This window comes from Pinus tabuliformis, chromosome 3_1, assembly GCF_031772625.1.
Source record: "Pinus tabuliformis cultivar Carrire ecotype Pingquan chromosome 3_1, CPIR1, whole genome shotgun sequence".
In the NCBI taxonomy this organism is placed as follows: Eukaryota; Viridiplantae; Streptophyta; class Pinopsida; order Pinales; family Pinaceae; genus Pinus; species Pinus tabuliformis.
In genome coordinates, this window is record NC_142301.1 from 348304288 (window position 1) to 348331527 (window position 27240).

The 27240-nt window shown below is 38.0% G+C and overlaps 1 pseudogene; it reads left to right on the forward strand.

Annotated features, from left to right (window-relative positions):
* The window catches only part of LOC149187152 (putative aldo-keto reductase 4), a 110250-nt pseudogene extending 83966 nt beyond the window's left edge, over nucleotides 1-26284 (forward strand).
* Nucleotides 26285-27240: the final 956 nt, after the last annotated feature.

Sequence of the window (27240 nt, forward strand, 5' to 3'; positions counted from 1 at the left end):
TTGTCACATGGTTCCATCTCGGGTATCTTCCTAGTCAGAGGGTTGTAATTGCCCAAAACAATGAAGTCTTATTTTCCATTACACCTGAATCAATCTGCCAAGTACTCCAAAACAACCTCCCAGCCCCTCTGCACCCTTTTTCTACTGATTCCCTCATGGAGATTTACCAAAAACTCATATTTCCTCAATGAGCCTATATCTTTGAGTAATTCTTACCTGAGAATTTTGAGTTTCCTAGAACTAATTTGCCCTATTCTACTTCAATTTTTCCATAAATGTTTAGGCAGGTCATTTCCATGGTCACTTGTCTGTTAGGTTACCCTATCGATCAGTGGGCCGATGAAGTAATATTGGGATTTTTATCAGTGTTCTCTGTGGGTAATAAGCCCTCATTGATTTTCAACTACAACCAGGTTTTGGCAGACAATATTCATGACCAATTTTTAAAGTTTTCTACTAAAGGTGATTTTAAACATTAATCAGTTGTTGTGTATTTACTTTTATTTCATCAAGAAGATGGGTTTAAGTTCCCATTGCAGAAATTAGATGCACAAGGAAAGCCTCAGTCAGTCATTCACTGGACTTCCTTGCTAAGGAAGAACACAAAATAATATTCCTTAAGTGATTATATAAAATAGTTTTTGCATATTTATTTATGTCTTCTCAGCAACGATGTTATACTAAGGATTTCATTTGAAATCAGAAGAATTATACACCTTACTGAGCAAGCCAAAACTGGAGATTGGCACCTCTATTAGAATTATACAGAGATCAGAATATATGGATGTGAACTCCCTCCCTACAAGTTACCAGTATTTGTGCCAATTGGGATCTTTTCCTTGGAATACATCACGCAAATGATGAACATGGATGATTTGCATTTTGTATCCAGGAAGCAGAAAGCCCAATTCAAGTTGAAGGCACAAATTGACCCTTTCATTTTCAATACCAGAGCAACAACGAAGGAGGTAGATAATTTATTAAAGAATATTAAATTCAAGTTGAGCTTTACCTGGTCCTATGATTCCTTGGGGATTATTTCGAAATTGAAATTTGAGCAGAAAACGAAACCATATGTACATACATCCAGGCCATAGATAGAACAATATGCAAATCAAGAAGAATGGCAGGAAAATACATTACAGGAATCTGAAGAACACATTGTTAGTCAGACATCTTCACAGACTCTAGTTCCTCAAGAAAAAGAAACCAAAAGACCAAGAGAAATTTTGTCTCCTACAGACTCAAAAACTCAAGCTACATGTTTCATAGTTTTCAAGAGGAGAAAGAATAAAAACACTAATCAAGAGTCTTCAAAGGACAAGAGTTCACAAGAGAAAGCCACAATGGTGCTGTCAGGTTTTCCCACCACTTCTTTTCCACATATTGAATAAATTATATATTCTCCTATGTCTTCTATTTCTCATGATACAACGCAACAAAATACTTTTGCTAGATACAAATAAATTAAAAGGAAGAATGAAGCATTAAAGGCCACCACTTATTCAAAATTTTGGAAGCAATCTTCCACTACACATCACAGACTTTTGTCTGCACTTGATATTGAAAAGGGACAGTTTCAATTATCTTTCTTGGAACCTAAAGTTCCAGTCCCTAAAAGTGCAGAAGATTACAAAACATCCATTTTTTCTTTTGACACCAAGCAAATTCATGCCATTGATCAAATTGACCTGCATAAGCAGGCTGGTGAAATGATATATTCCACATTGACAAGTTCAGCTATGGAAACCTCTAAACTGCAAGCTTCCCTAAACAATATTCACACACAGTTGAAGATGGAGAGAATGTCATCCCTGGCTAAAGATACCAGAATCAAAGCTCTTGAAGATCTGGTGATCAAACTAGGATATGATCCTAGTAATATCAAAGTAGCAGAAGAGATGATAAAGAATAAGAATGCTGACATTCAAGCATTGAGGAAGCAACTTAAACTTCCTACTACTAAACATCCACAAGCTAAGGAAGTTGGTCAACTTGAAAAGGAAAAAGAAAATATGTTCAAATTGATAGTTGAACAAAATGTTCAAATTCAGAAAATGGAAGCTGACATGGAATCACTACTAAAATAAAAAGAGCAACAACTCAGTATTTCAGCTACCATTCCTATAGCTACTACTTCTACAACAAGTACTTCAGCAACATGGACATCTACAACAACAACCATCACAGTAGAAACATAGTCTACTGATTTAACATAATAATTGTCAAAGGCCATGGGAGACTTGTCCTTGAAGGATCAAGAAATTGAAAAAATCAAAATGCAGCTCCAAAAAATTCAAGAACATAAGATTAAGTCTGATAATGCATATTTGGCTAAGATTCAAAAGAATTATAAATTAACTTAGCAATTAGAAGTTTATGAAAATGAATCTTTAATTGCACAAACTATTGCTCAGCCCAAAGAAAATATTTGGATAGACATTAATGTATCAGTGACTGAGTTATGGCCCTCAATTGAAATTATTTTTGAGCAGGAAGATTTATTGCAAAGGTCACAAGCAGCAGTAGTAGAAATAAAGAAGGACCTGGACCACAAACCTGGAGATGCTACAAGGATAATCAAAGTCCTAAACTCCAAGACAAAAGATGAACTTGAAGAATTCAGCATTGAAGATAGAATTGAAGTTGTCTTGGAGGTAAGAAAGGTTCTAATAGCAAGAGGAATTTGATGCTACAACTCAACAAAAAGTGCCAAAATTTGGAGGTTCAAATCAAGAAATTTCATAGGAAATTTAATGCTTTACATCATAAAGGACTTCCATCTTTGCAGGATAGAAGTGGCAAATTGATCCCACTTGAAGAATATCAATAAAGGTTACATGATATAACAGTGGACAAGACAAAATTTGCCAAAATCATAGGAATTATTACTGGGAAAACCTTCATTGAAGGTTTAAGTTATGATTTGTTAATTCAACATAAAATTAAGCATTTGTTTCTAACTAGGCCCACTTTTGAAAAATATACTGAAGTCAATGAGTCATATAGAAAATTGTTAAAGTTTTCTATCCCTGATGAAAAGAGATGGGATAAACTGAGTGAGCTCATCGAATAGGAACAAAATGCAGAATTTCAGACGAAGACAATAAAATTTCAAGGGTTGTGAACATAAAAGCAAATTTCTAGCTACATTCATCAACAACAACCCTTGAAATTAGTTAAGATCCACTATTTTTAGTTCTATTTTTGTAATATCCCAAATATTTTGGATGATATTATATTTTGTAATAAATTTTGATTCCAGTTTAGATATGTTTGAAAGTCGAACTCTATAAATATTTTGTAATTCAAAGAAGAAAGGGTTGAACCCTTGTGATGAACCAATGAACATGCTTGTAACTTTCTGATCTATTTCTGAAGTCAATAGAAGGATTCTAGATTCATTCTGAGCAGCTTGTGTATCTTTGTGAGTTCTTCAAGTTATTCAATTATGTGTTCATTTTATTTTTCTATGCACATGTTCAAGGTAACATAGAAATCTGGGTAAGAATAGATTGAATATCAATCTCTCTGAAAGCTCCTGCAAAGTTATCATTATTTAAAGAGATTAATTAACTGAAACTATTTGTCTTAGTTAATTCCTCTAAAATTTTAAATTGTTGCCTTCTGTCATCTCTTGCACATGTATTGTTTGGCTATAGAAAACTTCTATATGCATCTTCTATATATAAGAAATTAGATGTTCAATCTGAATATTTAAGGAATTATATATCTTCTTAAATTTTGTTTTCCATATCATTTTTAAAGCTTAATACTATTAAGAATGAAGAATCAACCTCTCTGTTCTCTCATAAATACTTAGGATTTTCATATGTTTAAACTTTTAAGCATTCATCATCCATTCAAAATTAAAAACATTACTTTAGATGCTTTGGCACAGTCCCTTAGCCTAGGACTATCTACAAAGGACAACATTAGCTTCCCACTTGGGCATTCTAACAACATTGAAAAACAATTGCGGATCTTATGAAATGGCATTACCCAAAAGGGAGATTCCTTTTGACTATGGTTGATTTGAGGCTAGATAACTAAAATAAGTTGCTTCATAGCCATATCTATTAGGTTTCCTTCTCTTGTGAAGTATCCTCATCAAGGATTCATTTGGAATAGAATGCTCTTGGTTTGACTGCTCAAGTTCTAATGGTGGTGTTGGTAGATATTCTTTTGGCTGAGGACACACAATTTTTTTTTCTTTTGCAATATCTACAAAAGAATCACAATGATTAGAACTATTATCAATAGTTAATGATGAAGAAGGAGGTGAAGATGATTCTAGATTATTGTTCTAATCAAAATGAACATATTTTTGGAACAAAACTTCCTTAGAGGTAGGATCAAAGTGTTGATAAGCCTTCATGTCCTCATAGTAACCAACAAATATTAGCTGCTGATTATTTTCTTCTATGGCTTTATGCTTTTCATCTGGAATTAATGCCTAAGTGGGATTTCCAAATACCATGAAAGAAGAGGCATCAAACTTCTCATGTGCCCAAGCTTACACTAGAGTCATATGTTGAACTTCCTTATGAGGTATTCCATTTTGAATATAATTGGTACAATTAATTGCTTCAACCTAGAAGGTAGATGCCAAGTTCTTACACTGAATCATGCAATTTTTCATCTCTTTGAGTGTTCAGTTCTTCCTTTCAACAAAACCATTTTGTTGAAGAGTGTAGGGAACAAAGTGTTGATGAAGAAAGCCATGTTCTCTACAAAAATCTTGAAATGCATTATTGACATATTCCCCTCCATTATCAATGTGTAGCTTCTTGATGGAGCATGATGGTTGTTTCTCAACAAATGCTTTAAAGGTATTGAAGGTTGTAGACTTCACTCTTGTACTTGAGGAAGTACATCCAAGAGTGTCATGAGAAATCATCAATAAAGGTTAGTGCATACTTGGCCCTTAAAAATGAGGAGTTGAAAAAGTCATTAAATCACTATGCACCAACTCAAGAGGTGTTGTTTCCTTTAAAGCTTTCCCTTTATGAAACAGATCTTGGTGTTGTTTTCCAAGAGTGCAACCTGCACACAACCCATGAGTGAAAGAAACTTTTGGAAGACCTCAAACTATTTTTTAGTGAACATATGTTGCAAATATCTATAATTTAGATGGCCAAATATTTCATGCCAAAGCCTACTTAAGGGTTTAGTGTGAACCATAGAAGAAGAAGTCGAGGAAGACTAAAAGCTAACAAACTTATAAAATCTAGACGCATGATCAACCTGTCCAATAGAAACAAAAACCATTGGATCATGTAGTTCTCTAATAACTACCTGATTTGGAGTGAAATCCATTGTTTTCTCATCACCAAAATGACATATATGATAGATGGATAACAAATTGTAGCAAGAAAAGGATTCATTTGACTTGTGCCTTAGTCAAATGGATAAATTCGAATTTCCACACCTGGATGACTTGAGTTGCAGTTAGCAAGATTGACATGGCCTTGTCAGTTAGTTAAGCCAATCAATTCAAGTTTGTAGTATAGAAATAGAGTTGTGCATGAGTTTATTACTAAGATCTGGCAATCTAGTGGAGTTATTGTTAGTTAAACTCAGTTATCTGAGCTCTAGTCATGAATAGAGTCAGTAGGAGTTCAGTTGAGCAGTAGTAACTATTGTTAACTCACTGATCTCTGAGTTAGCTTATCAATTTACTAAAAATAGTCCCAGTCATGCATGGAATTCGAATTTCCTAGTTGAATGGATGGAAAAGGTACATTTTTATATTTGTTGTATAATAGTTGAGTGTACAGGTTTTGCATCAGAGTGGGTGATCAATTCCTTCAAGATTTTTGAAAGGAAATAGGGAATTCTCCTATTTTTTAGGGGCTAATTTCCTCAAGGATTATGCAAGGAAACAGGAGGAAGGTTGAGGCCTATTTTGGCTAAGTGTTGGTTAGAGAAGGTCAATGAGCAGGAGATCAAAATTACATTGGAGGGTGTGCTTCATGTGTGAAGCAGTCATTGTAATTGATCCATATTATCATTTGAATTATTTATTTTTTCCGAAGAAAAAATCAAAACTTTTTATTATGAAACTATAAAAAGTTTTACATGCTGATGAGGTCATAAGCCAAAACAACTGGCTCGTTTGTATGCTGTTCTGCTCTACATTTAGGAGCTGTTACTGTTGTTAAATAAAAACCTTGTACAGTCTTCCTCCCGGCTGGAGGCATATATAAGCTCACTTTGAAAATGTCAATCAAAATCTGGGGTCTCCTTCGACGAAGGAAAACAACCCCTTACAAAATTTATAAAGTGTCTAAAATATATGAAAAACAAAAAACTGCATATATATAAGTCTGTTGCTGTAGATATAGCACATGAGAAAATATACAGAGACCGAGATATGATATGAAGAGACTGTATACATAAAAACAAAAAAAAGGCCGAGAAGACTGCTGTCAAAAATGAAATAAGAGCTGTGATCAAAGTGGCTGAGCATAAGGGGGCTGATGTGTTATGAATGACTGCCCCTGTCTGATCTCTTCTACTGTCCAGCTGCCCAGATCCTGTTGTAGACCAGCCTTAGAAAGCTGGTCTGCTTCCTCATTCTTATCCCTGTAAATGTGGCAGATAGAAAACTTATTAAAAGATGCCTTTAAAAATGAAATTTCTTCAACAAGTGTCTTCAGAATCTGATTTTGACAAGATGCATTTCCATTGACCCAATTTATGACATTAAGTGAGTCCCCAAAAATCTGTATTGTGTTGATATTTCTGTGAAGAAGCCAGCATAAGAGATAGCGCAAAGCAGACAATTCAGCATAGTTATTTGTGCCCGTACCCAGCCCTACAGATGCTTTTAAAGAGTGTTCCAGATTAATGTGTATGCACAAACCCGCTCCAGCCTTATTGTTTTGGGAAGCCCCATCAAAAAAACCACACGGAATGCCCTCCTGTATATTGATTGGCTTTTGATTTATTTTAGGATTTTTGTCTTCAGGGGGCGGAATGGCAGAGTATATGGCAGCAACATTGATGGCAATGACGGAAGTTGGGGTGTCCTTGTCTTGAAACAAACTTTTGTTTCTAGCAAGCCAAACTCCCCAAAAGAAAATAAGGGGCAGGTTTCTCATGTTCCCCTCCGGGTAGTTTTGCCACCATTTCCTCCAGGCTTCTTCCAGAGGATCATGACCCCACTGAGCTTTAACCTTGAGCAAGACAGTGACCTCCTCCCATATCTTTTTAGAGACTGCACAAGTAGTGAAAAGATGACTGATGGTTTCCTCTTCAGACTTGCATAAAGGGCATCGCCCAGGCCCAACTAGAAACCTGGCTTGTAGTATTTCCCATGTTGGGACCTTCCTTTTTAAAATGCACCATAGAAAGAGCCTAGCCTTTGCTGGACATTTGAGTTTCCAAATGTTTTTTGCCCACCAATCTGGTACTCCCCAGCCCTTCTTTCCCATTAAGAAAGTGTAACCATCTTTTGGGGAATAGTCCCCAGTTTTGCTTTGAGCCCACATCAAGCGATCTGGTTCATCTTTTATCCTGACATTTGAGCGTTGCAATTCTTTGATGAACACCTCCCATTCGTTCTTCCATCTGACATTTATTCCTAATTCTACATCACTCTGCCAAGCCTGTCCCCAGATAGTAGACTGGCCAACTTTCTCCACCTGATTTAATGATGTAATTCCTATGCTGTCAAGGTGTCTAAGTAACCCTGGTGACAAGGCAAAAGCTTCATTGCATCCTACCCAGGGATCTCTGCCAATCCTGATCTGTCTTCCATCTCCCACTTTCCAAGCTAATCCTTGCTCAATCACTGAAAAGGCTTCCACCGTGGCCTTCCAGATGGCTGAAATATTCTTTATCTTCTTATCTTGACTCCGAATCCAATCTTCCAAAGGGACTGGATCGATGTACTTCCTTTTCACCACCCTTGTCCATAGATTTTCCATAGTTATTAGCCTCCAACCTGATTTAGCTGCTAGAGAAGAGCTGAACTCAGGGAGTCTTTTAATTCCCCATCCTCCCCAATCTTTTGGTCTGGCCACTTTGTCCCAGGCTACCCAGGGTAACACCGAGGACTCCTTTGATCCTGCCCATAGAAATCTGCAACAAATTCTTCTGATTTTCTCCATCACTCCTTTGGGGATCCAAGTCAAAGCAGCCCAGTATACTGGGATGGCTAACAGGACTGATTTGATGAGGGTCAATCTGCCAGCTCTGGATAGCCACCTGAAACTCCAGTGTGAAATTCTGGCTTCTATCTTTGCAATGAGCCAGTTCCAATCCTCTTTTTTATATGCTGCTGGCTTTAACCAAAAACCCAGATATTTGAAAGGGGAATCCAGGGACTGAAGGGGGAAAGGGAATAGATTAGCCATTCTATTCCTTTCTCTTCTTTCAAAATCTGCCACACATACTTGAGATTTCCTAGAGTTTATCTGCATTCCAGTTGCTTTCAGAAATAGATCGAAAATGCATTTTAACTCCTTAAGTTCATTGAGAGATCCATTGGTGAAAATCAAAATATCATCAACAAAAAGTAGATGAGTGATGAAAAGATTGATTGCTACCTCAATACCTTTTACCTTCTCCTCTCTTCTGGCTTTGTGAATCAATCTGCTTAGCCCTTCTGCCACGAGAAGAAACAGGAGAGGAGATAACGGACAACCTTGCCTGAGGCCTCTCTGGCTGTTAAAAAATGAGGAAGCTGCTCCATTGACCAGTACTGCAAAGCTGACATTTGAGATACAGCCCATGATCCAGCTAATAAAAGAATAGTTGAAACCCACATGAGTTAGCAGCATCCGGAGGTAGAGCCAGCTTATTCGGTCATATGCTTTAGAGAGGTCGATTTTGAGTACTGCTCCCTTCTTTTTCTTCAGTCTGACACTATGAATAACCTCCTGGGCTACTCCAATGGCTTCATGAATTTGTCTTCCATCCAGGAAACCAAATTGTTCCATTGATATATTTCTTGACAGAATTGGAACAATTCTGAGAGCAATCACCTTTGCAATAATCTTGTAGATGCAATTACACAGTGAGATTGGTCTGAAGTCTTCAAAACTCTCCGGATCATCCTTCTTTGGAATAAGAGCAATAAAGGTTGAATTGAAAGGTCTATAGACTTCTCCTTTCTGTCTTGACTCTTCAACAACCTCAGTTATTTCGGAGCCTATTTGATCATAAAAATGGAGAAACAGTTCTATAGTCCAGCCATCAGGGCCTGGACTTTTATCCTTGCCCATAAGCTTCATGGCTGCTTCAACCTCCTCCTTAGATACCGGAGTTGTAAGTTCTTCTGCTTCATCCTCCTCAATGAATCTAGGAAAGCATTGCGCTGTTCGAATGACTTCTGCAATGGTAGCCTCTCCCGGATCTGCGAAAATATTCTGGAAATGTCTTTGTCCTAAACCAGAAAGCTCTGGAAAGGAGCTGACTTCCCTCCCTTCTTCATCTTTAAGTCTCCAAATAGTATTTGTAGATTTCCTGCCTTTTGCAAAATTATGGAAGAACCTAGTATTTTCATCCCCAGATTTTAGCCAAATTGCCCTACTCTTAATCCTCCATTCTTCTTCCTTGTCCAAGAGGATTTTGTTTTGCTGCTTCTCCAACTGAAGGATTCTGTCCTTTGAGGCCTGCGAGGAGTATCCATCTGCCTCAATACTTTCCATCTGCTTCAGCTCCTCCCTGATTCTAATCAGATCTTCATTTTGTTTCAGTTTCCTATCCTTTGCCCAGGAGATTGTAGCTTTCTTCAATCTTTTGAGATTCTCCATGAACAAAAAACACTTATCCTCACCTGTATTGTGAACAGGGTGAATCCATGTTTCTTTAAACAGGTTACTGTAAGAGGGGTCTTGGAGCCAAGATGGATTGAACTTAAAAGGGGCAGGAGGTTTGGGGGGAGGAAAAGTAATGTCCAAAAAAACAGGGAAGTGATCCGAATTCCCTATTTCCTCAACCCACTGTCTGAGCATAGGTGCTTTGGAGGTTAAAGACTCAGATAACAGAAAGCGATCTAGTCTTTTGGCGATCCGGTCCTCTCCTATCCTTCGGTTCCTCCAAGTGGGCTTTAGTTTGATCGGGGAAGGATCTATGAGGTTGCTTTCCGTTAATAGATTAAGGAAGAAATCTGAGAGGGGATCTTCTCTAGCTGATGGACCCCATGCTTCTGCCCTGCCAATGGAAAAGTTTAAATCACCCCCCATAATCAGCAAGGGGGATTTCAACACAGATTTTGCCATCAAATCATCCCAAAAGGTTTCCCTGCCCTGACAGGGCCCATAGATATTTACTAGGGAGATGGGGAAGGTGAAATCTGGAGAAAAAACCTCCATGCCCATAACTTGTTTCATCCCCCATTGGTTGATGACCTTTACTCGCCCTTCCTTGATTCCAATAGCAAGGCCCCCCGAGTGACCAAAAGAATCTATAGCAGTAAAGTTCCATCCAGGCAGGAGGGCTTTTAGCATAGGTTCAATCTCAGAAGCCTTCCCCAGGGTTTCTTGCAAAAAGATAACATCTAATTTTGAATTAAGGATCCACTCTTTCAAGGCCAGTTTCTTAGGTTTGCTGGCCAAACCTCTGCAATTCCAGGATGTCAGGATCATTTAATAACACCTTCAGGGGAGTGCACTGCTCTAAGAACCCCCGGGATAGAATATTGTTTACCATCTGCAACATCCAGTTTAGCTTTAAGTTTGGCCTTGGACATGTCCGATTTCCTACCTCTCTTGTTTTTGGTACAGCTCTGAGAAGGGGGCTGTCCCAAACCTCCAAAAGCCCCCGGAGTACCATGCTTCCCTCCCAATGATCTCAGGTTGTAAGGGCAAAGGGTACGAGATGCTGGTTGAGAAAGGGGGGGCCATTGTTCTTCACAGTTTATATCAAGGGACGGTAAAGCCGCAGCTATAGTGTCTACATCCGTGGAAATCAATACATGTTCCATATTTTCTACATTATTATTTTCTTGAATTGGATTGTTTGGAGACGAAACATGCAATGGAACAAAAACATGCTCAGGAGAGTTAAGAGAAGAAAGAGGGGTCCCTGAGCACATACCCTTTTCATCTTCGTCTCGAGGGGTTTGATCTGCATTGGCTTCCTTGGCGATTTCTTCCACAGCTTCCGCTTCTTTATCAATTTCCTCCACAGCTACCGCCGGATGAGAGTCATTGGCCTGAACAGTCTCTTGGATTTGTACTTCTTCAACCATTGGATCCTTTAGTGTCTCCTCCGTCTCCATTTCCTCTGTTCCTTGCATCTCCGGATTTTCTTTCTCCTTAGGCATCTGAGCAGGGATTGGAACAGTTTCTCTGTAAGCTGTAGTCCTCCGAAAGCGTCTCCTTCTTCTAAGCTGCGGACAGTCTTTTGCCAGATGCCCATACTCATGGCAGCGATGGCACCTGAACGACAAGTGTTCGTAGTCTAATAGCTGCTCGAACACGTAGTCTTTGTATTGCAAATTGATTTTTTGAGCCAAACCTCTGCTCGGGTTGAGGTGTACCAGCAAGCGAGCCATCGCTCTGTTTTTCGTCTCCAGGAAAGTCATATCTGCTTCCAAGAAAACACCCAGCCTATTCCCAATAGATTTGAAAATGGCTTCTGTCCAAAGGAAGGATGGTAGACCCGGAGCTCTCACCCACACTGGGAACTCATCCGTTCTCTCCTTGATTGCATCAAAAAGAGGGGTCCATTTCTTTAGCAAAACAGGAATGTTCCCAATGTGCCAATTTCGATGGAAGACCCAATCTGCCGATTCCTTGTCTATGAAGCTGAGCTTAAACCATCCTTTCGCTAAACATTGGGCTTCAAACTGTAATGGTCTATCAGAAGCGAAACAATTCTCACCCCATGCTTGAAGAAATTCGGAAGTGTATTTCTTACCTCTAACTCTACCGACCAGGGTACAATCTGCAACAGCTAGGGATTCTTCGATGGAAACCTCCATCCCAAGGACCAAATTGCCTTCAATCTCCTGAGATCCAATGGGTCTTTGCGGTTTCCTCTTCGCTGCTTTGCTTCTTAACTCTTCCACTGGTGTCCTAATACCCCTGCGTCCATCAGTCCGTTCTGGGTTCGTTTGTGCTAAGCCCACAGGTGGTTCTGTCTCCGGCTGTGACGGAAGCTGGCCAGAGATGCCAGTGTCAAGGTTCCCTGGGAGTAATTGACCAAGCGCCAATCCATCGAAGCCTTCCCGCTCCCCTACAGAAAGATCACCGTAACCACCTGCAGAAACTCCTTTTAGAGAGGGGGAATCTCTTGGCAGAGAGACCCTAGAGAGCGTGGGGAAACCCCCTGGGACCCTTGATTGACCAGAGCCAGCAGAAAGCCCTAGATGGGTTATATCTTCGAAACCCTTAGAAGGCGCAAACCGGGTTGGAGCTGCTTTGCCCTTTGGATCAGAAAATAACCCTTCCTCTTTTGACCCATCCGCCACAAATTCTCTTCCCACCTGCTTGGGGACAGCCGATAAACTGGAGTTGTAAACCTCACTGCCCGTATCCTTGCCTTGAAGCAGAAAACATGGAATTTCCACCTGGGATAATGACTCCAACCTTGACAGCTCGTAAGCCCCAAAGTAATGTTCCACGTTCTGAACGGTGGTATCCTTCCCCCACATAGAGAGGATATCTTCCAGTTCTGGGTCCAGGTCTACAAGTTCGGCGGGATTAACCATGGTTACGGGCCGTTCCGAGGTATAAACGACAGCCAACAGTCAATGGGGGAAAAACCTTACGCGGCTTCTTGTGAAAAAAAACGGAAAAGGGCGGAGAAAAAACTGAAGGCAGCTGTAATAGATAATTTCATAAAAAACAAACATGCATCAAGACAAAAGGTTCACCTCCACCTGCCAGTCGCCAGGGCAGAGAAAGACCTCTGCGCCGGCAGCTGTTCTTGGAACCTGGCCTGTTCTACCTAACCATGACCTGAGCGGGGTTCCACCCTGTGCTCTTGATTCGAAACCTTAGCCTGCTCCATCTTCAGCCTATGAAAGTTGTAACCTTGCCAAAACTAGTATGTCAGTTTGTTAAGCAGCCTCATTTGAATTATTACGAAGCAAAAAAGGGGTTTTTCCTAGTTGAGTTCCCCTGTAAAATCATTGTGTTCCTTGTGTTTTGATGGTTGCATGTTATTACATGTGTTTCTATCATGTATTTTCCTTTCAACATAATAGTAGAAGAAATTTGTGTCTCTTGTTTTCAATTTTAATTCAATAGCAGTAGAAAATTTCTTGACATTTATACATGGTATTAGAGCCTTGAAAACTACATAGAAACCAACTTCCTAATCTTCTCTAAGAGAATTTTCGAATTGCAAAGTTTTTGGAAAAAATTTTCTTTAGTGCAGGAACAATGTCCTTCTATGGATTGAGGCTTGAGTATGCATTGGAGGGAAATTCAATTTTCATAGCTTGGAAAGATAGGATGGAAGTTGTGTTGGATGACAATGGAGTATTGGAGTACACCCAAACTGATATTCCAAAACTAGCAGCATCGGATGCACACAAACTAACATAATGGAAGAAAGATATTTCAAAATCCAGGAGGATTATCCTAGAGGAAGTCAGAGACCATGTGGTTTCAAGTTGCATGGCAAGAAAATTGCTTATGCAATGTGGAAAACCCTCACAAATTTATTTGAAAGCAACAATGCTGCTAAGAAATTGGCATTGAAAGATAAAACTCAGGAACATTTGAAAGCAGAAAAATGAAACCATTGTTGAGTACTTATCCAGATTCACTCAGGTCAAATATGAACTTAGAGGAGTTGTAGACACGATGCCACCATATGAACTTGTGAGATTATCACTCCTTGGACTTCCAAAGTCCTGACATAGCTATCATGATTCAGTTAATGGAAGAGACAAGCTTCCAAATTGGGAGAGACTTTGGTCTGATTTGGTGCAAGAGGAGATTAGAAGAAACACTAGAGATTGTCTCACATCCAAATCTGATGAGGAAGAATATTGTGCTCTAGTTGGAAAATGAAATAATTCCAAAGGAAAGAAGGCCCAAGGCGAGGCAAAATGTAGCCAAAACCATGGCAAGAAAAAATGCCTCAATAAAATTAAATGCTTTCATTGCCATGAGTATGGACACTATGCAACCAAGTGTCCACATAAGAAATCTAGTAAGGAACCTACAACATGAGAAGATGGAGATGCTCTTGCATCAAAATTGTAGTTGGATTTCACCGTCATTGCTTGCATGGCAAGCACAATAAGAGGGAGTGAGTGGTACCTAGACTTTGGTTCTTCATATCATATGATAAGAAATAAAGAGTTCTTCAACAACTTAGAGGAGAAGGACCTACAATGACACATAGAGCTTGGAGATGATGGAAGGTATAGTACCAAAGGGATTGGTAGTATCACCTTTAAGAGGGATTTAGACTCTCATATTCACCTAAAGAATGCAATGTATGTGTTTAGTCTGAAGAAAAATCTAGTTTATGTAGTTTTACTTGAATACCATGGATATGGTGTGTTGTTCAGTAAGGGGAAATATTTTCTGAAGCATGTTTCTACTGGAAAAGTAAAACAAATTGGTGTTCAAGTTAAAAATCTCTACAAGCTAGAAGTAGATTTCACCATGCATGCAACTATACCTCTAGAGTGAGGTGGGGCGATGTAGAGCCCTAGTCCCAGAGTTGCAAAGATTTGGGCAGGGTCCATAGGAGAGCAACAAAAATTGTAGTATACTCTTATCATGGATCATTACCCTTGCTATAGGGGCCCACAATATCCAGTAGTAGAAGGATCAATTTCAGTTGATGCAGTCAAATCTTGAGCGACAGTGCAGAGGCTAGTAGCAGCCAGAGACTCAAGAGATAGTTGCAGGTAAGAGACACAGTTGATTCAATATTTTGGATGCTTCTCAGTTGCAGTTGTTGCAGTAGCAACAATAACAGTGAGAGGGAGTGTTATTTATGTTACAGTACATTCCACTGGAGTAGGATTGGGGTGGTTAAGAACCATTTTCTTGCTAATAGGGAGTGTTAAATTGTAGCAAGAAAAGGCTTCATTTGACTTGTGCCTTAGTCAAATGGAGAATTCAAATTTCCACATCAGAAGGATGACTTGAGTTGTTTATAGCAAGAGTGACATGGCCTTGTCTCTTAGTTAAGTCAGTCAATTTGAGTTTGTAGGCTAGAAGTAGAGTTGTGCATGAGTTTATTGCTAAGATCTAGCAATATAGTGGAGTTATTTTTAGTTAAACTCAGTTATCTGAGCTCTAGTCATGAATAAAGTCAGTAGGAGTTCAGTTGAGTAGTAGTAATTGTTGTTAACTCATTGATCTCTCAGTTAACTAATCAATTTACTAAAAATAGTCCCAGTCATGCATGGAATTCGAATTGCCTAGTTGAGTGGAGGAAAAATGCATAATTTTATGTATTGTTGTATACTAGTTGAGTGTACAGGTTTTGCATTAGAGCAGGTGATCAATTCCTTCAATATTTTCATAATGAAATAGGAGGAAGCTTGAGTCCTATTTTGGCTAAGTGTTAGTCAGAGGAGGTCAGAGGAGGTCAGTGAGCAGGAGATCATAATTGCAGTGCAGGGTGTGCTTCATGTGTGAAGCAATCATTGTAATTGATCCATATTCTCATATGAATTTATGCAAAGCAGCGGAGGAGTATTTCCCAGCTAGGTTCCCCTGTAAAATCATTATGTTCCTAGTGTTTTGATGGTTGCATGTTATTTCATGTGTTTCTATCGTGTGTTTTCCTTTCCACATAATAGTAGAAGAAATTTGTGTCTCTTATTTTTAGTTCGAATTCATTAGCAGTAGCAAATTTCTTGACATTTCTACAGGATGTAGAAGGAAACTAATCTTGACAAGGAGTCATATGATTGATGCCCCTAAATCAAGTATCTAGTGATCATGTAGATATAACTAGGGATTGGGATGATAAAGCATGTCCTTTTCTTATTGAGATATTGTGCTTCTTCATGGCATCATCTAAGACTTGCAACTTTTCCCAATATTTTGCTTCAATATGACCAAATTTGCCACAAAGGTACATGTTTCATCTATTTTTGTATTTTTCCTTTTCTAATACTTCTTTGTCTTGGAGGAGGATCCATAATTCTTGGAGGTTGGAGGTGGATACTTGGTATTTTGCTGAGGATTGGAGGGAGACTCATATGCTTTAGCATACCTTTTCTTTCTTTGAGATTGGGCTTTATGTTGACCTTTGGAGTTATGAGCCACCAAATCCTAATTTGAAGAGCAAGAGAGAACATCTAGTTGCTTGAGCTTACATTGTTCTCAAGTGAGATGATCATAGAATGTATCAAAGATGGGAATTTTTAATGAGTCACCAAGAGCATTCCTTGTTGCATAGAAGGTAGATGAGAAAATCTGAAAAATACCTTTTGGTTTTGACAAGATTGGAAAAACACATTATGCTTCCTTTTTTCTCCCTACCACATGGTTTTAATTGGGACAACAATGACCTAAATTGAGCAAGATACTACTCAATAGAAGCATGTTCATCAGGTACTGGTGTTGATAATCTAGTTTCCAATTCTAAAGCATGGAATTCATTGACATTTCCAAAATACAGGTCAACTTATCCTAGCTTTGTTTTGGAGTGGTACATTCTTCAATCTTAAATAGAGTGTTGTATGAAACATGCAAACCGATCAACTCCATGGATTCATCTTTCTTATTTCTATACAAAAGCCTTCCAACTTATTTTGTAAAAATTGGTTGGTTTTACTTAACATTTTCCACAATCCCTTAGATTGTAACAATTGTTACATTTTCCTTTTCTAGGTATGATAATTATATAGAGTAATGAACTCTATCGTCCTTGACTCTGCCATAATATCAAACCCCTTCCCCCAGTTTTTTTACAACAACTACAATTTAATACTCTGCCTAGAAAAAAATTGCTCAAGAATTTTTTTCCCAAATATTTAGCTCTAAAAAACATTTTTTTCAATTATTATACAAATGTTCTTTCCTCCAAAAAAAACCTTTGGTGAAAATAATAGGCCTCGCAAAGACCAAAAAAATGTTGAAGGGTTGGTGTATATATTAGGCAATGGCTCTGCTTCAGTTGGCATGACACCAATCAAGGTTGATTTCATTACCCACTCCTGCAATGATTCTTCCTTCCAAGTAAACAAAACAATGATGGTTCCAACCACAAAACTAATTTGAAATGTAGTCATAATAAAACTAGACCATAAAATAATAGTTTCAGTACCATGAAGATCTTGTAATACCAAATTGGATATTTTTCAAATAAGTTCTTCTCTGTGCACAAATATCTCTCAAAAGGAGCCACGTGCCCATAAATAACCCTTGACCAGATCTTTAAAGAAGCCATTCTTTAGTTGAATTTGCAAGGGAAATAAATGATTTGAATTAAATAAACCCTCAGATCAACCAAATAGCAAATGATGTTGAAAACCCTATATCACTACCAAACTAGACTTCTTTTTGTCTAACACAAGCTCTGTGAGGAGTTTCAATCATATGACCACATAGGAACCACAACTCTACCACAAATACAACAACAATGTAAGTGCGAGGTGATAGAAAGACAATTGCAATAAAGAATTTGAATCAGGGCCATTTCTCCATAAGCATCTAGCTATAGATTTTTTTAGAGCTTTAGAATATCTTTTCAATGCAGAACTTCCTCTCCAATGAAAAACTTGGGGTAACTCACTTCAAGAAGTCATGGGCCTGATTAAAGTAGAGCTTGATCATAGAGACACCCCAAAAAAAACAAGATATAAAAAAAATAGCTTACCCTCCTACCTAGATCAGATATGATCCAATTGTTGTTTGTAACAAATATCTAAAAAAAAATAAGAAGGAGCTTGTAGTTAAGCTTTGGTACCATGTAAGAGTGTAAAAACACCCACGGATTAGAATGCAAGATATAAAAATGAAAGAGATCAAGAGAATTGAAGAACAAAGAAATTACTTCATTGCTTGAAGAAAAATGTTGTACATCAACTTAATTTATAGGAGCAATGGAAGCTTCTAACGATAACTAGAAGACAAGACTTACAACACAATAGATAAGGATGTGATTCTTTATTCAAACTCTAACAAGGGTGTGTGGGCCTAGTTTCTGAGGGATATAAAACCACATGTGTTGAATGCCAATTTTTCTAACCCTAGTAAATTACAAATGATTTCCTAGAAAAAATCTTTGTTGATTTTTAATTTAATTTCAGCTTGTTGAACAAAATGTACTACTAGGATTTTAATTGTTAGATAAAAAAATAATTTTCAGCAAAAGAAAAAATTCAAACAATCAATTTTATTTGCACAAAACACCTAAATTTTTCCCTTCAAAATTCAACTTTTCATTCAAAAAGTTTCCAAGATTACAAGGGCTTTCTTAACTTGGGAAAATCTGCCCATTGAGAAAATACAAGCTCAACAATATTTAGAATTTATTGAAGAAATTTTGGGAACCTGTGAAGTTGTACAACTCTTTGGAATCACTGAAAAATCCCAAATCAAACATGTCCCTGCAATCTATTGTACAACCACATGTGCCATGCGATGTACTTTTTCCATACTTGCATGTGTGCACTTTTGTTGGGTTTTTCCTCACATATAGACTAGATCTGCTACAAAAAATTAGTCTTTGATTCTCTCATGTTAGGTTTCTTCCTTACTACAAATCCTCTTGCTATTTTTTTCTCTAGCAAAGCTTTAGTGAATTTCCTTCTCCACCCATTCACTGAGATCCTCACCTATCTCATTGTGTTTTGTGCTTAATAATGTGTCTTCTCCCTTGCCTAGCCTTCTTTTTATAAGTTTGAGTTATGACTTAATCAACAACCCTAATATTCAAAGTGATTGATGGTTGAGATTAAATCTCAACTTCACTTGAGATCAACGACTATGCTTTAACTAATTCGGTGATATAAATAACCTTTGCATTTTATTAGATTAAACTCGCCTTTCTCATAAAAAATTACTTTAATAAATAAATAAATTACTAAGGTTAAGATGTAATTAGGTGACTTCAACATGTGTTGATATTGCTACAAACATCAACACTCCCTCTTAGCGAGGTTGGTACTCTACATCACTCCTATCTTGACCCTGTAAAACAAAAACTTCCCTTTCACCAATGGTTTGGTGAGAATGTTTGTAATATGCTCATTTATGGAGATATATTGAATCTTCAGTGCCCCTTTCTAGATCCTACCTCTAATGAAGTGATCCTTGATCTCAATATGTTTAGACTTGTCATAGAACACTAGATTCTCGTAGTGTGACACAACTCTAATTATCATAGTATATCACCATAGGCTCCAACTCCTGACCAAATAATCCTGCAACCAACTTGCAAAGACAAATGTCCTAAAAAATTGCCACACTTGTTTCCATATACTATGTCTTTGTTGAACTGAGTACCATGGAAGTTTGCTTCCTAATAAACTAGGAAATCATCATTGATCCAAGGTTGAAGAAACAACCTAAGGCGCTCTTCCTATTTGCTATAGTCCCTACCCAATCTAAGTTTGTATATCCTTGCAACTTCACTCTATCCCCTACAAGATACTTCAATGAATACTCCATTGTAACTCTCAAGTATCTCAGCACATGCTTCAATACCACCCTATGCACCCGCCTAACTCCACTATGAACTAGCCCAAAGTGCACACAGAAAGAAGATATCTAGCCTAGCGTTGACAACATACTTTAAGGACCCTATTAACTATTTATACAATGTGATATCTACCAACTCTGAATTTGAAGTCAAAACCTTATTCAGATTGGTGATCATAGGTGTAGCCATAGATCAATAGTCCTTTGCCCCAAATCTCCTTAGGATCTCTATTGCATACTTCTGCTAACCAAGGAAGATCTTACCTAACCTCTGGCATACTTTTAACCCCAAGAAGTAATGCATCAACTCGATTTCCTTCATCTCGAACTCTATATCTAAGTCTACCTTGCACCTCAATATGAGCATCTTTGAACCTATGAAATACAAGTCATCCACATACAGTACCAAGATGAGTGGATCATCTCAAACAAGTATGAAGTACAATTTGGGATTTTCCTCACTCTTGGTGAAGCCTATACTCAATAAATATCCATTAATCCTATAGTGCCATGCCCTCGGTGCCTGGTTGAATCTCAATAAGGCCTTCTTCAATCTACACATATGAGACTCCCTCCCGTGTACCTCAAAACTCTAAGGCCGCTTTACATACACTTCCTCCTCAATCACCTTATTGAGGAATGTTGTCTTGAGACCCATATGATGTATCTTCCACCACATAACTGAAGTAACAGATAAAACATCTCTAATGGAAGTATATCATGTTACTGGAGTAAATGTCTGATGCAGGAGCATTCACCCAAGATAAAATCATTGTAAATAAGTAGACATAGGGGGGTCATGTATTTTTAGGAAATAGTTTTCCTAAGTCTCAAGTTAATGTAATATCTAGGCCTTTAAGTGATTTAATTAGATAATGGGAGGAGATTGTAAGTTCTATCGAATAAATGAGAACATGAGTGGGCATTAATGCCAAAAGAGTCCAAAGTCAACTATAACTCTGAAACAGTTGCATGATTCGAGGACGAAGGAGAGCTTTCAAGAATTAATTAGAAGTGGACATAATGGATAGAAGATTTAGGAGTCAGTACAGAGGATTTAGGAGTTAGTTTAGGATTTACCCCAGAATTAGTTCAACAGAACCAATCTTGGCATATATGTAAGCCTACGGGCAGAGTCAGGGGGAGGAGGCCACTGACATTGGAAAATAGGCCTGTGGGAGACCAAGAAGTCTCAAATGTAATCATTGCTTTTACATTAATATATGCAGAGTTATTTCCTGACTGTGTCAGTATGCTGAAGAAGTATTTCATGAATGATTTATTGTGAATTCATAGGCTCTGCAACAGGTTGCAGGCAGAATTCTGAAGGACGCAGAGGAATAGAGTGATTTAGAGGAATCACAATGGATTTTGAATCTAAGTGAAGAGACAGAGGAAGCTCTGGAGGAATGGCAAAGTGAGTATATGCTTAAGAGTTAAGCTCAGAGAAATTGAATAGTGGAAGGCGGAGTTCTGAAGAACTACGCAAGAGAGGAACGATTCAGAGAAATCAAAATGGAACATTGAGTCCATCTGAAGGATCTAAGAGGACATTGATCAAAGAGCATGCAGAGTTAAGCTCAAATCAAAGTGGCGCAGCGGAACAACGAAGGAGGAAGAACTTCTGAAGAACCCAAAAGAACCGCAGAAACCATTGAAATGGCATAAAAACTAAGTAAAGGGACGAGCGGAGAAGTGAAGTGTTAATCACTCAGGAGCCGTTAGATTTGTGAGATCAACGGTCCAAGTTGTATCGCATCGGTGGATTGGCGGAGGCATCGAAATCGGCGAGCGACTGCCAATTGATCGTGGACCGTTGGATTGGGATCAGATCAACAGTCATGATCAAAATCGCAATCGCATTTCAGCAAAGCTAAACGACAGCGACAATGGAATGGAGCATAGTGATATGCCGATATGTGATAATCGGCGATCGGAGGTGTCGGCATTTCGGGGAGTGGATTCGACGATAGTTATGAATGCAGAATTAAGAAATTTGAAGTCCGGTCTTATATAGGTCGGAGCGGAGTATTCCTTTGTATTTTGTATAAGGGTTGTGTCGAAGGTTTTAACACTAAGTATGATTTAAAGGTTCCAATAGTTGAATATCAGAGTCGGAGGGGTGATGCAACCATATATGTGGTGTGCCCACGATAGGAGTGAATGCCGATTGCAATGAGGTTTAACTTCGGGAACTGTGTAGAGTCCATATAAAAGGGGAGAAATGTATGTTTACACGATATTTCCTTTGTAAAATATTTCTAAAGGGAAAATAGTGCTGATAAGGATTTTATGTATAAATATATATATTAACCAAGGTTTAAGAGGAGTGGTTGATGTATATGTGGGCTTATGGGTTTATAACGTTATATAAAGGTTCTGAAGAATTAACGAATCCTGATAGAAAGGAGGAAGGATTATAAGGAGTCTAAAGTCTCGATAGGAGGTATTGGCGGGGTGATTGAGTTCCGATAACAAGGAACTGTTCTATAGGGCCTTAACCAATTATGGTTTGAAGATTTGACTCCATTGTAGAGTTAAATACTTGGGACAGTTGTGTTTATGCATATTGATGCATATTGTGGGTATGTGCAGGTTTTCACCCTGCACCAATGTCTCCTCATATTCCAATCCCTTTTTTGGGAGAACCCTCTTGCCACAAACCTCGCATTGTACTTCTCTATGCAACCATTGGCATCATGCTTGACCTTGAAGACCCATATGGAAGTCACCACTCAATTTCCCTTCGGTCTTGGCACAATATCCCATACATCATTCCTCATAATGGAGTCCTACTCTTCCAATGTTTTCCTCTTCTCTACAAGAACATGGATATATAGTAGACAACCAAAGATGTGAAAGTGCCCTATCTTTGGGTTCACCTCTGTGAATGCTTCCTAAGGAATCTTGTCCCCCAAGATCCTATGAGGAATCTTGTTTTGAACATAAACTATTGTGTTCTGTGTCTTTTCCCAAAGAAACATAGGCAAATCCTAGTCATGAATCATTGCCTTGGTAGTTGTTATAATGGACCAATTTTTTCTCTTCACAACCCCATTTTACTGATGGTTGTATGATACTATAATATCCATCTCTATCCCAGCCTCTTGGAAAAAATAATTGAAGTCATTAGAGGTGTACTCTTCCCCATTATTTGACCTCAATACCTTGATCCTTTCCTTTGCCTAGTTCTCCACCTAGGCCTTGAATTCCCTGAATTGACTAAAAATGTCATCCTTCATCTTCATAAAGAAGATCTAGGTTTTCATGGAAAAGTCATCTATGAATGTGAAATAGTAGAGAGACCTTTGTATTGATGCTACTGAAATTGGTCCAAATACATCTGAATGAACAAGATATAATAACCCCTTGGACCTACTCTTGCTACTTAGGAAATCAACCTTGGCGTTCTTTCCAACACCCTTCACACATGCCTTGTTGTTCAATGTTGAACTATGAGAGACTAATGACAATATCCATCAAAATTGGCAATGCCATGTAGTGCAAGTATCCCATCCTCCTATGCCATAGGTCACACAAGTTGTCATTACTATGTACCAAAACATGTACTAGCATCCCTTACAACCTATAGAGACTGCCCTCTATAATCCCAATGACTCCTACTAAGTCAAGATTAGCTATCTCTTGACATATGAGTATATGTCCATTTTGAAATAACACACCAGATCCTATGTCGTCCATAGTTAAGATTGAGAGATTTTTTTTTCAACCCTAGAACATATAGCATTTCCTTAGCATCTAATGACCCTCCGAACTCAAGTTGGAACATGATGGTCCCAACACCCCTCATTATGTACCTGGCATCATTTCCAATCTCCACATGTAGATTTGAGTCTTTCTTTGTCAAACTACTAAAAGGATCTTGTGTTTCTATCAAGTGGCATGATGCACAATTGTCCAAATATTGTGCACTCCTATTGGTTGTGCTAGTAGACAAAAAAGAGACCAATAAGAAGACCTTCTCAAATTTGGCTGCAAACTCATCAACTTGTGTTGATGTTGTTATTTGTTATAACTTACGCTTCCGCTTCTTCTCTCGACACTATGATGCATAATACCCATTCTTGTGACAAATGAAGCACTTGATTTTTACTCAAGTCATTCTTCTTGCTTAGTTGTGATGTTGACTTTTCACTTTTGACTTATTTAGTAGAACCATTTCTTCTCCTTTTTTTGGATTAAACCACAAAGGCCATGTTCTCCTCTCCACCTCCTTACTTGTTAGCATTAACATTTTTATGATATTCTTCCTTGATGCAATCATCCTAAAGCCTATTACAATTTGTAAAGTGTTGCCAAGTGTAGATCACCTTGAAAAATGTTTCCCAAGACTTAGTGAACGCATTGAGTGCCACATGTACTAGTGAGTCTGGGTACGAGCACACTTCTCCTTGGGTTGTCTTTGGGAAGGCTAGAGCTTTAGAAAGAGAAGTGTAGAGAGAGATGTTTATGTATGGGCTTAGAGGGTACTTGGAGTCCCCTAAAGATATTCGAAACTCCTAGAAGCCATAGGGATTTGATACATCCTGACCAATTTGGAAAACTCGGACGGTTAATGGTTCAATTCGATGGATTGTGGGTGCAGAGAAGGGGATGCACTACCTTGGGTTGTGTGGGTTGATGGGGGATGTGAAACTGTTGGTTGGAGACTGTTGGAGTTTGGTACCTTGGCGTTGCTCATATTTGGTACTAGTTATATACTTGGTTTTGTGTAAGCCATTAACATGATGGAGTCATGACCCCAGCTCAGAGGTGTTCCACTGCTGAGAGAGTTGGAGCAACATGCTCTATGACTAAGTGGGATGTTCGAATTATATAGCCAATCTGTGGATTTAATTAGATAAATGGTAAACATATTTTATGTTGTTTATTGTTTATGACTCTTATGCCGGTTATTGTGATTATGTTATATATACATGTCATTATGTTTTTATAGTATCAATATGTTTTTGAATGGGTGAATGGCATCGCTGCAGCTAGGTGGCTACGAGGTGTTACGTAACTATTGATATCATTACATCTTAATATATTGATGTTATTAATCTTTAAGCTGGACATACTACACACTGGTTTTATTGTAGAAGAGTGAAGTGAGCTAACTTGCTATGTTTCTTGATTACAAGAATCAAGAAAAATATAATGTTATCCTCTGATCTGTTTGCCTAATCATTTGATTTCATTTGACAAAACTATGATAAAATCAATAGATGGGATCTCACCTTTTTGATTTGGGATGGGAAATGGTAGGAGCAGACATGAAATTTCCTTGTGGTTATGGTTGTTGAGTTTCCTTTTCTCCTTCCATTTCAATAGTTAAATGCTTAGATCTTATGCCTTATTAAACTTGTGCGCTTGGCTACAGGAAGTATAAGGCGTTCCTACATTTCCTTCTAGTAAATGTTGAGCTCAAAACTGGTAAAACTATCAGTTTTCATTTACATTTGGGCATTTGGTTGATGCAGAAAACTGTTAATTATCTTGGAAGTTCATTTTTTAAGTTGTATTCTAGGCAAGGTGTTGGCATCTATATTCTATTTTCCCTTATGCAAACTACAAAATTGAAAACATGAACCATGAACGGATCTGGAAGTTGCATTCGTTTTGAGAGGAGCAAGTTTATCATTTTAATGGCCACTTGCATATCAATTCTTCATTTATGTGTTTCTTCCTCGGTTGTACCTTTTTAATTTCTAATTTTATATGCTTAACTATTGTTTGTTGACATGTTTTGTCTGTGTATCTATATCAGATTGGAGAACTGAAAAAATTAGTTGAAGAAGGGAAAATAAAATACATTGGACTTTCTGAGGCTTCGGCATCAACAATTCGAAGGGCTCATGCTGTTCATCCTATAACAGCAGTTCAATTAGAGTGGTCCTTGTGGAGTAGGGATGTAGAGGAAGACATTATTCCAACTTGCAGGTACATAATATTTTGGAGTTCATACTTTTCATGTGGCCATTCACCTAATATTATAACTTACAAACTGAAAATTAAACATTTCATTGCAGGGAGCTTCGTATTGGAATTGTGCCATATAGCCCTCTAGGGCGGGGTTTCCTGTCTTCTGGAGCAAAGTTAATTGACAATTTAGATGACAATGATTTCAGAAAGGTATTATGGATCCATTTTTTCATACTTAAACATTTTAGCTTTATGAATAGTTTTAGTTCTTTGATAGATGTCTGATTTTATTTACACACAAGCTTTCTATATTTCTACTATTTTTCATGTTATATGAAATAGAGATAATGTTTGAAAAGGCATCATTCATATCTTCATTTTATTTCTTCTATTTCCTGATAAATAGGTGTGGATCAACTTGAATATATATCTTTGATTTTATGGCATATTTCTAACATACTTTTTTGTTTTGGTGCAGTTTATGCCCAGGTTTAGTAAAGAGAATCTTGAAAAGAATAAGGTTATATTCGAGAGAATATGTGAAATAGCTTCAAAGAAAGGGTGCTCCCCCTCCCAACTGGCGCTTGCTTGGGTGCAACATCAAGGAAATGATGTTGCACCAATACCTGGGACAACCAAAGTGAAAAACTTAGAAAGAAGTAGAAGATTTGGTGTCCTCAGCGGGTGTCTTTGGAGATCGATATGGTGAGATGTACTCCACATGGAAGAACTCAGAAACACCCCTTCTGTCTACTTGGAAAGCTGTAGTATAATGTCTTTTAACACATGCTAATGAAGCATGTGGAATCTGTCAAATAGCGAGGGCATATATTTTCTAGGACTCTTTTTTATCCTCTTTAGAAATATAGAGGTGCTATGTCATTTTATTTGAAACAGGGACTTATTACTTTCCCCCTTTCTGTTTTTTCTACTAAAAAACAATATAGACATGCCATGTCTTTGTATCTGACTTATTATTTGGTGTTGTCATATAGTATTTTTCTGTATATGTTGTATGTGGTGTTAGACCAGAGCATGCATAACACACAGTGGATTTATACTCAGAGACTTAGATGGAAAAAGCAAAGAATAATTTCAGAGATTGAAAAATGGAGACACAACAAGATTACTCAATCAGAAACAACGGAATAGATAAAACAATCACTAGAGAAAGAAATCACTTTGCATTACATAACAGGCTTGGGCCTTGGCTTGCTTTCCTTGGCCAGAGAAATTACAAATTTATAGAGGCAAAAGAAGGATCTAGAATCCTGTGTGTGATTCAGATGGAGATCTGGAATGATCTAAAAACCATTGGCAGTGTAGGAGGATCTAGAATCCTGCATGTGATTCTAGAAACTAATGGTAGTGTCGAAAGATCTAGAATCCTAGAGATCTAGAAAGATCTAATCTAGAATCCTCCATGAATTCGGCTTCAGACTTAACATTCTCCCACTTGAAGCCAAATAAGAGTAATCAAGTCACACCGAGTCCTACCATGCCTCTACATAACTCATGTTTATTTCGTGGTAGAATCTTAGTGAGCATATCAGCAGGGTTCCTATCTGTATGGATCTTTTCCAAGGATAATTGTTCTTCCTCCAACACATGCCAGATCCAATGGTACCTTAAGTCAATGTGCTTGGTTTTTGAATGAAATGTTGGGTTTTTCGCCAAGTGAATGGCACTCTGACTATCACAATATAACACATACTTGTCCTGCTTTATT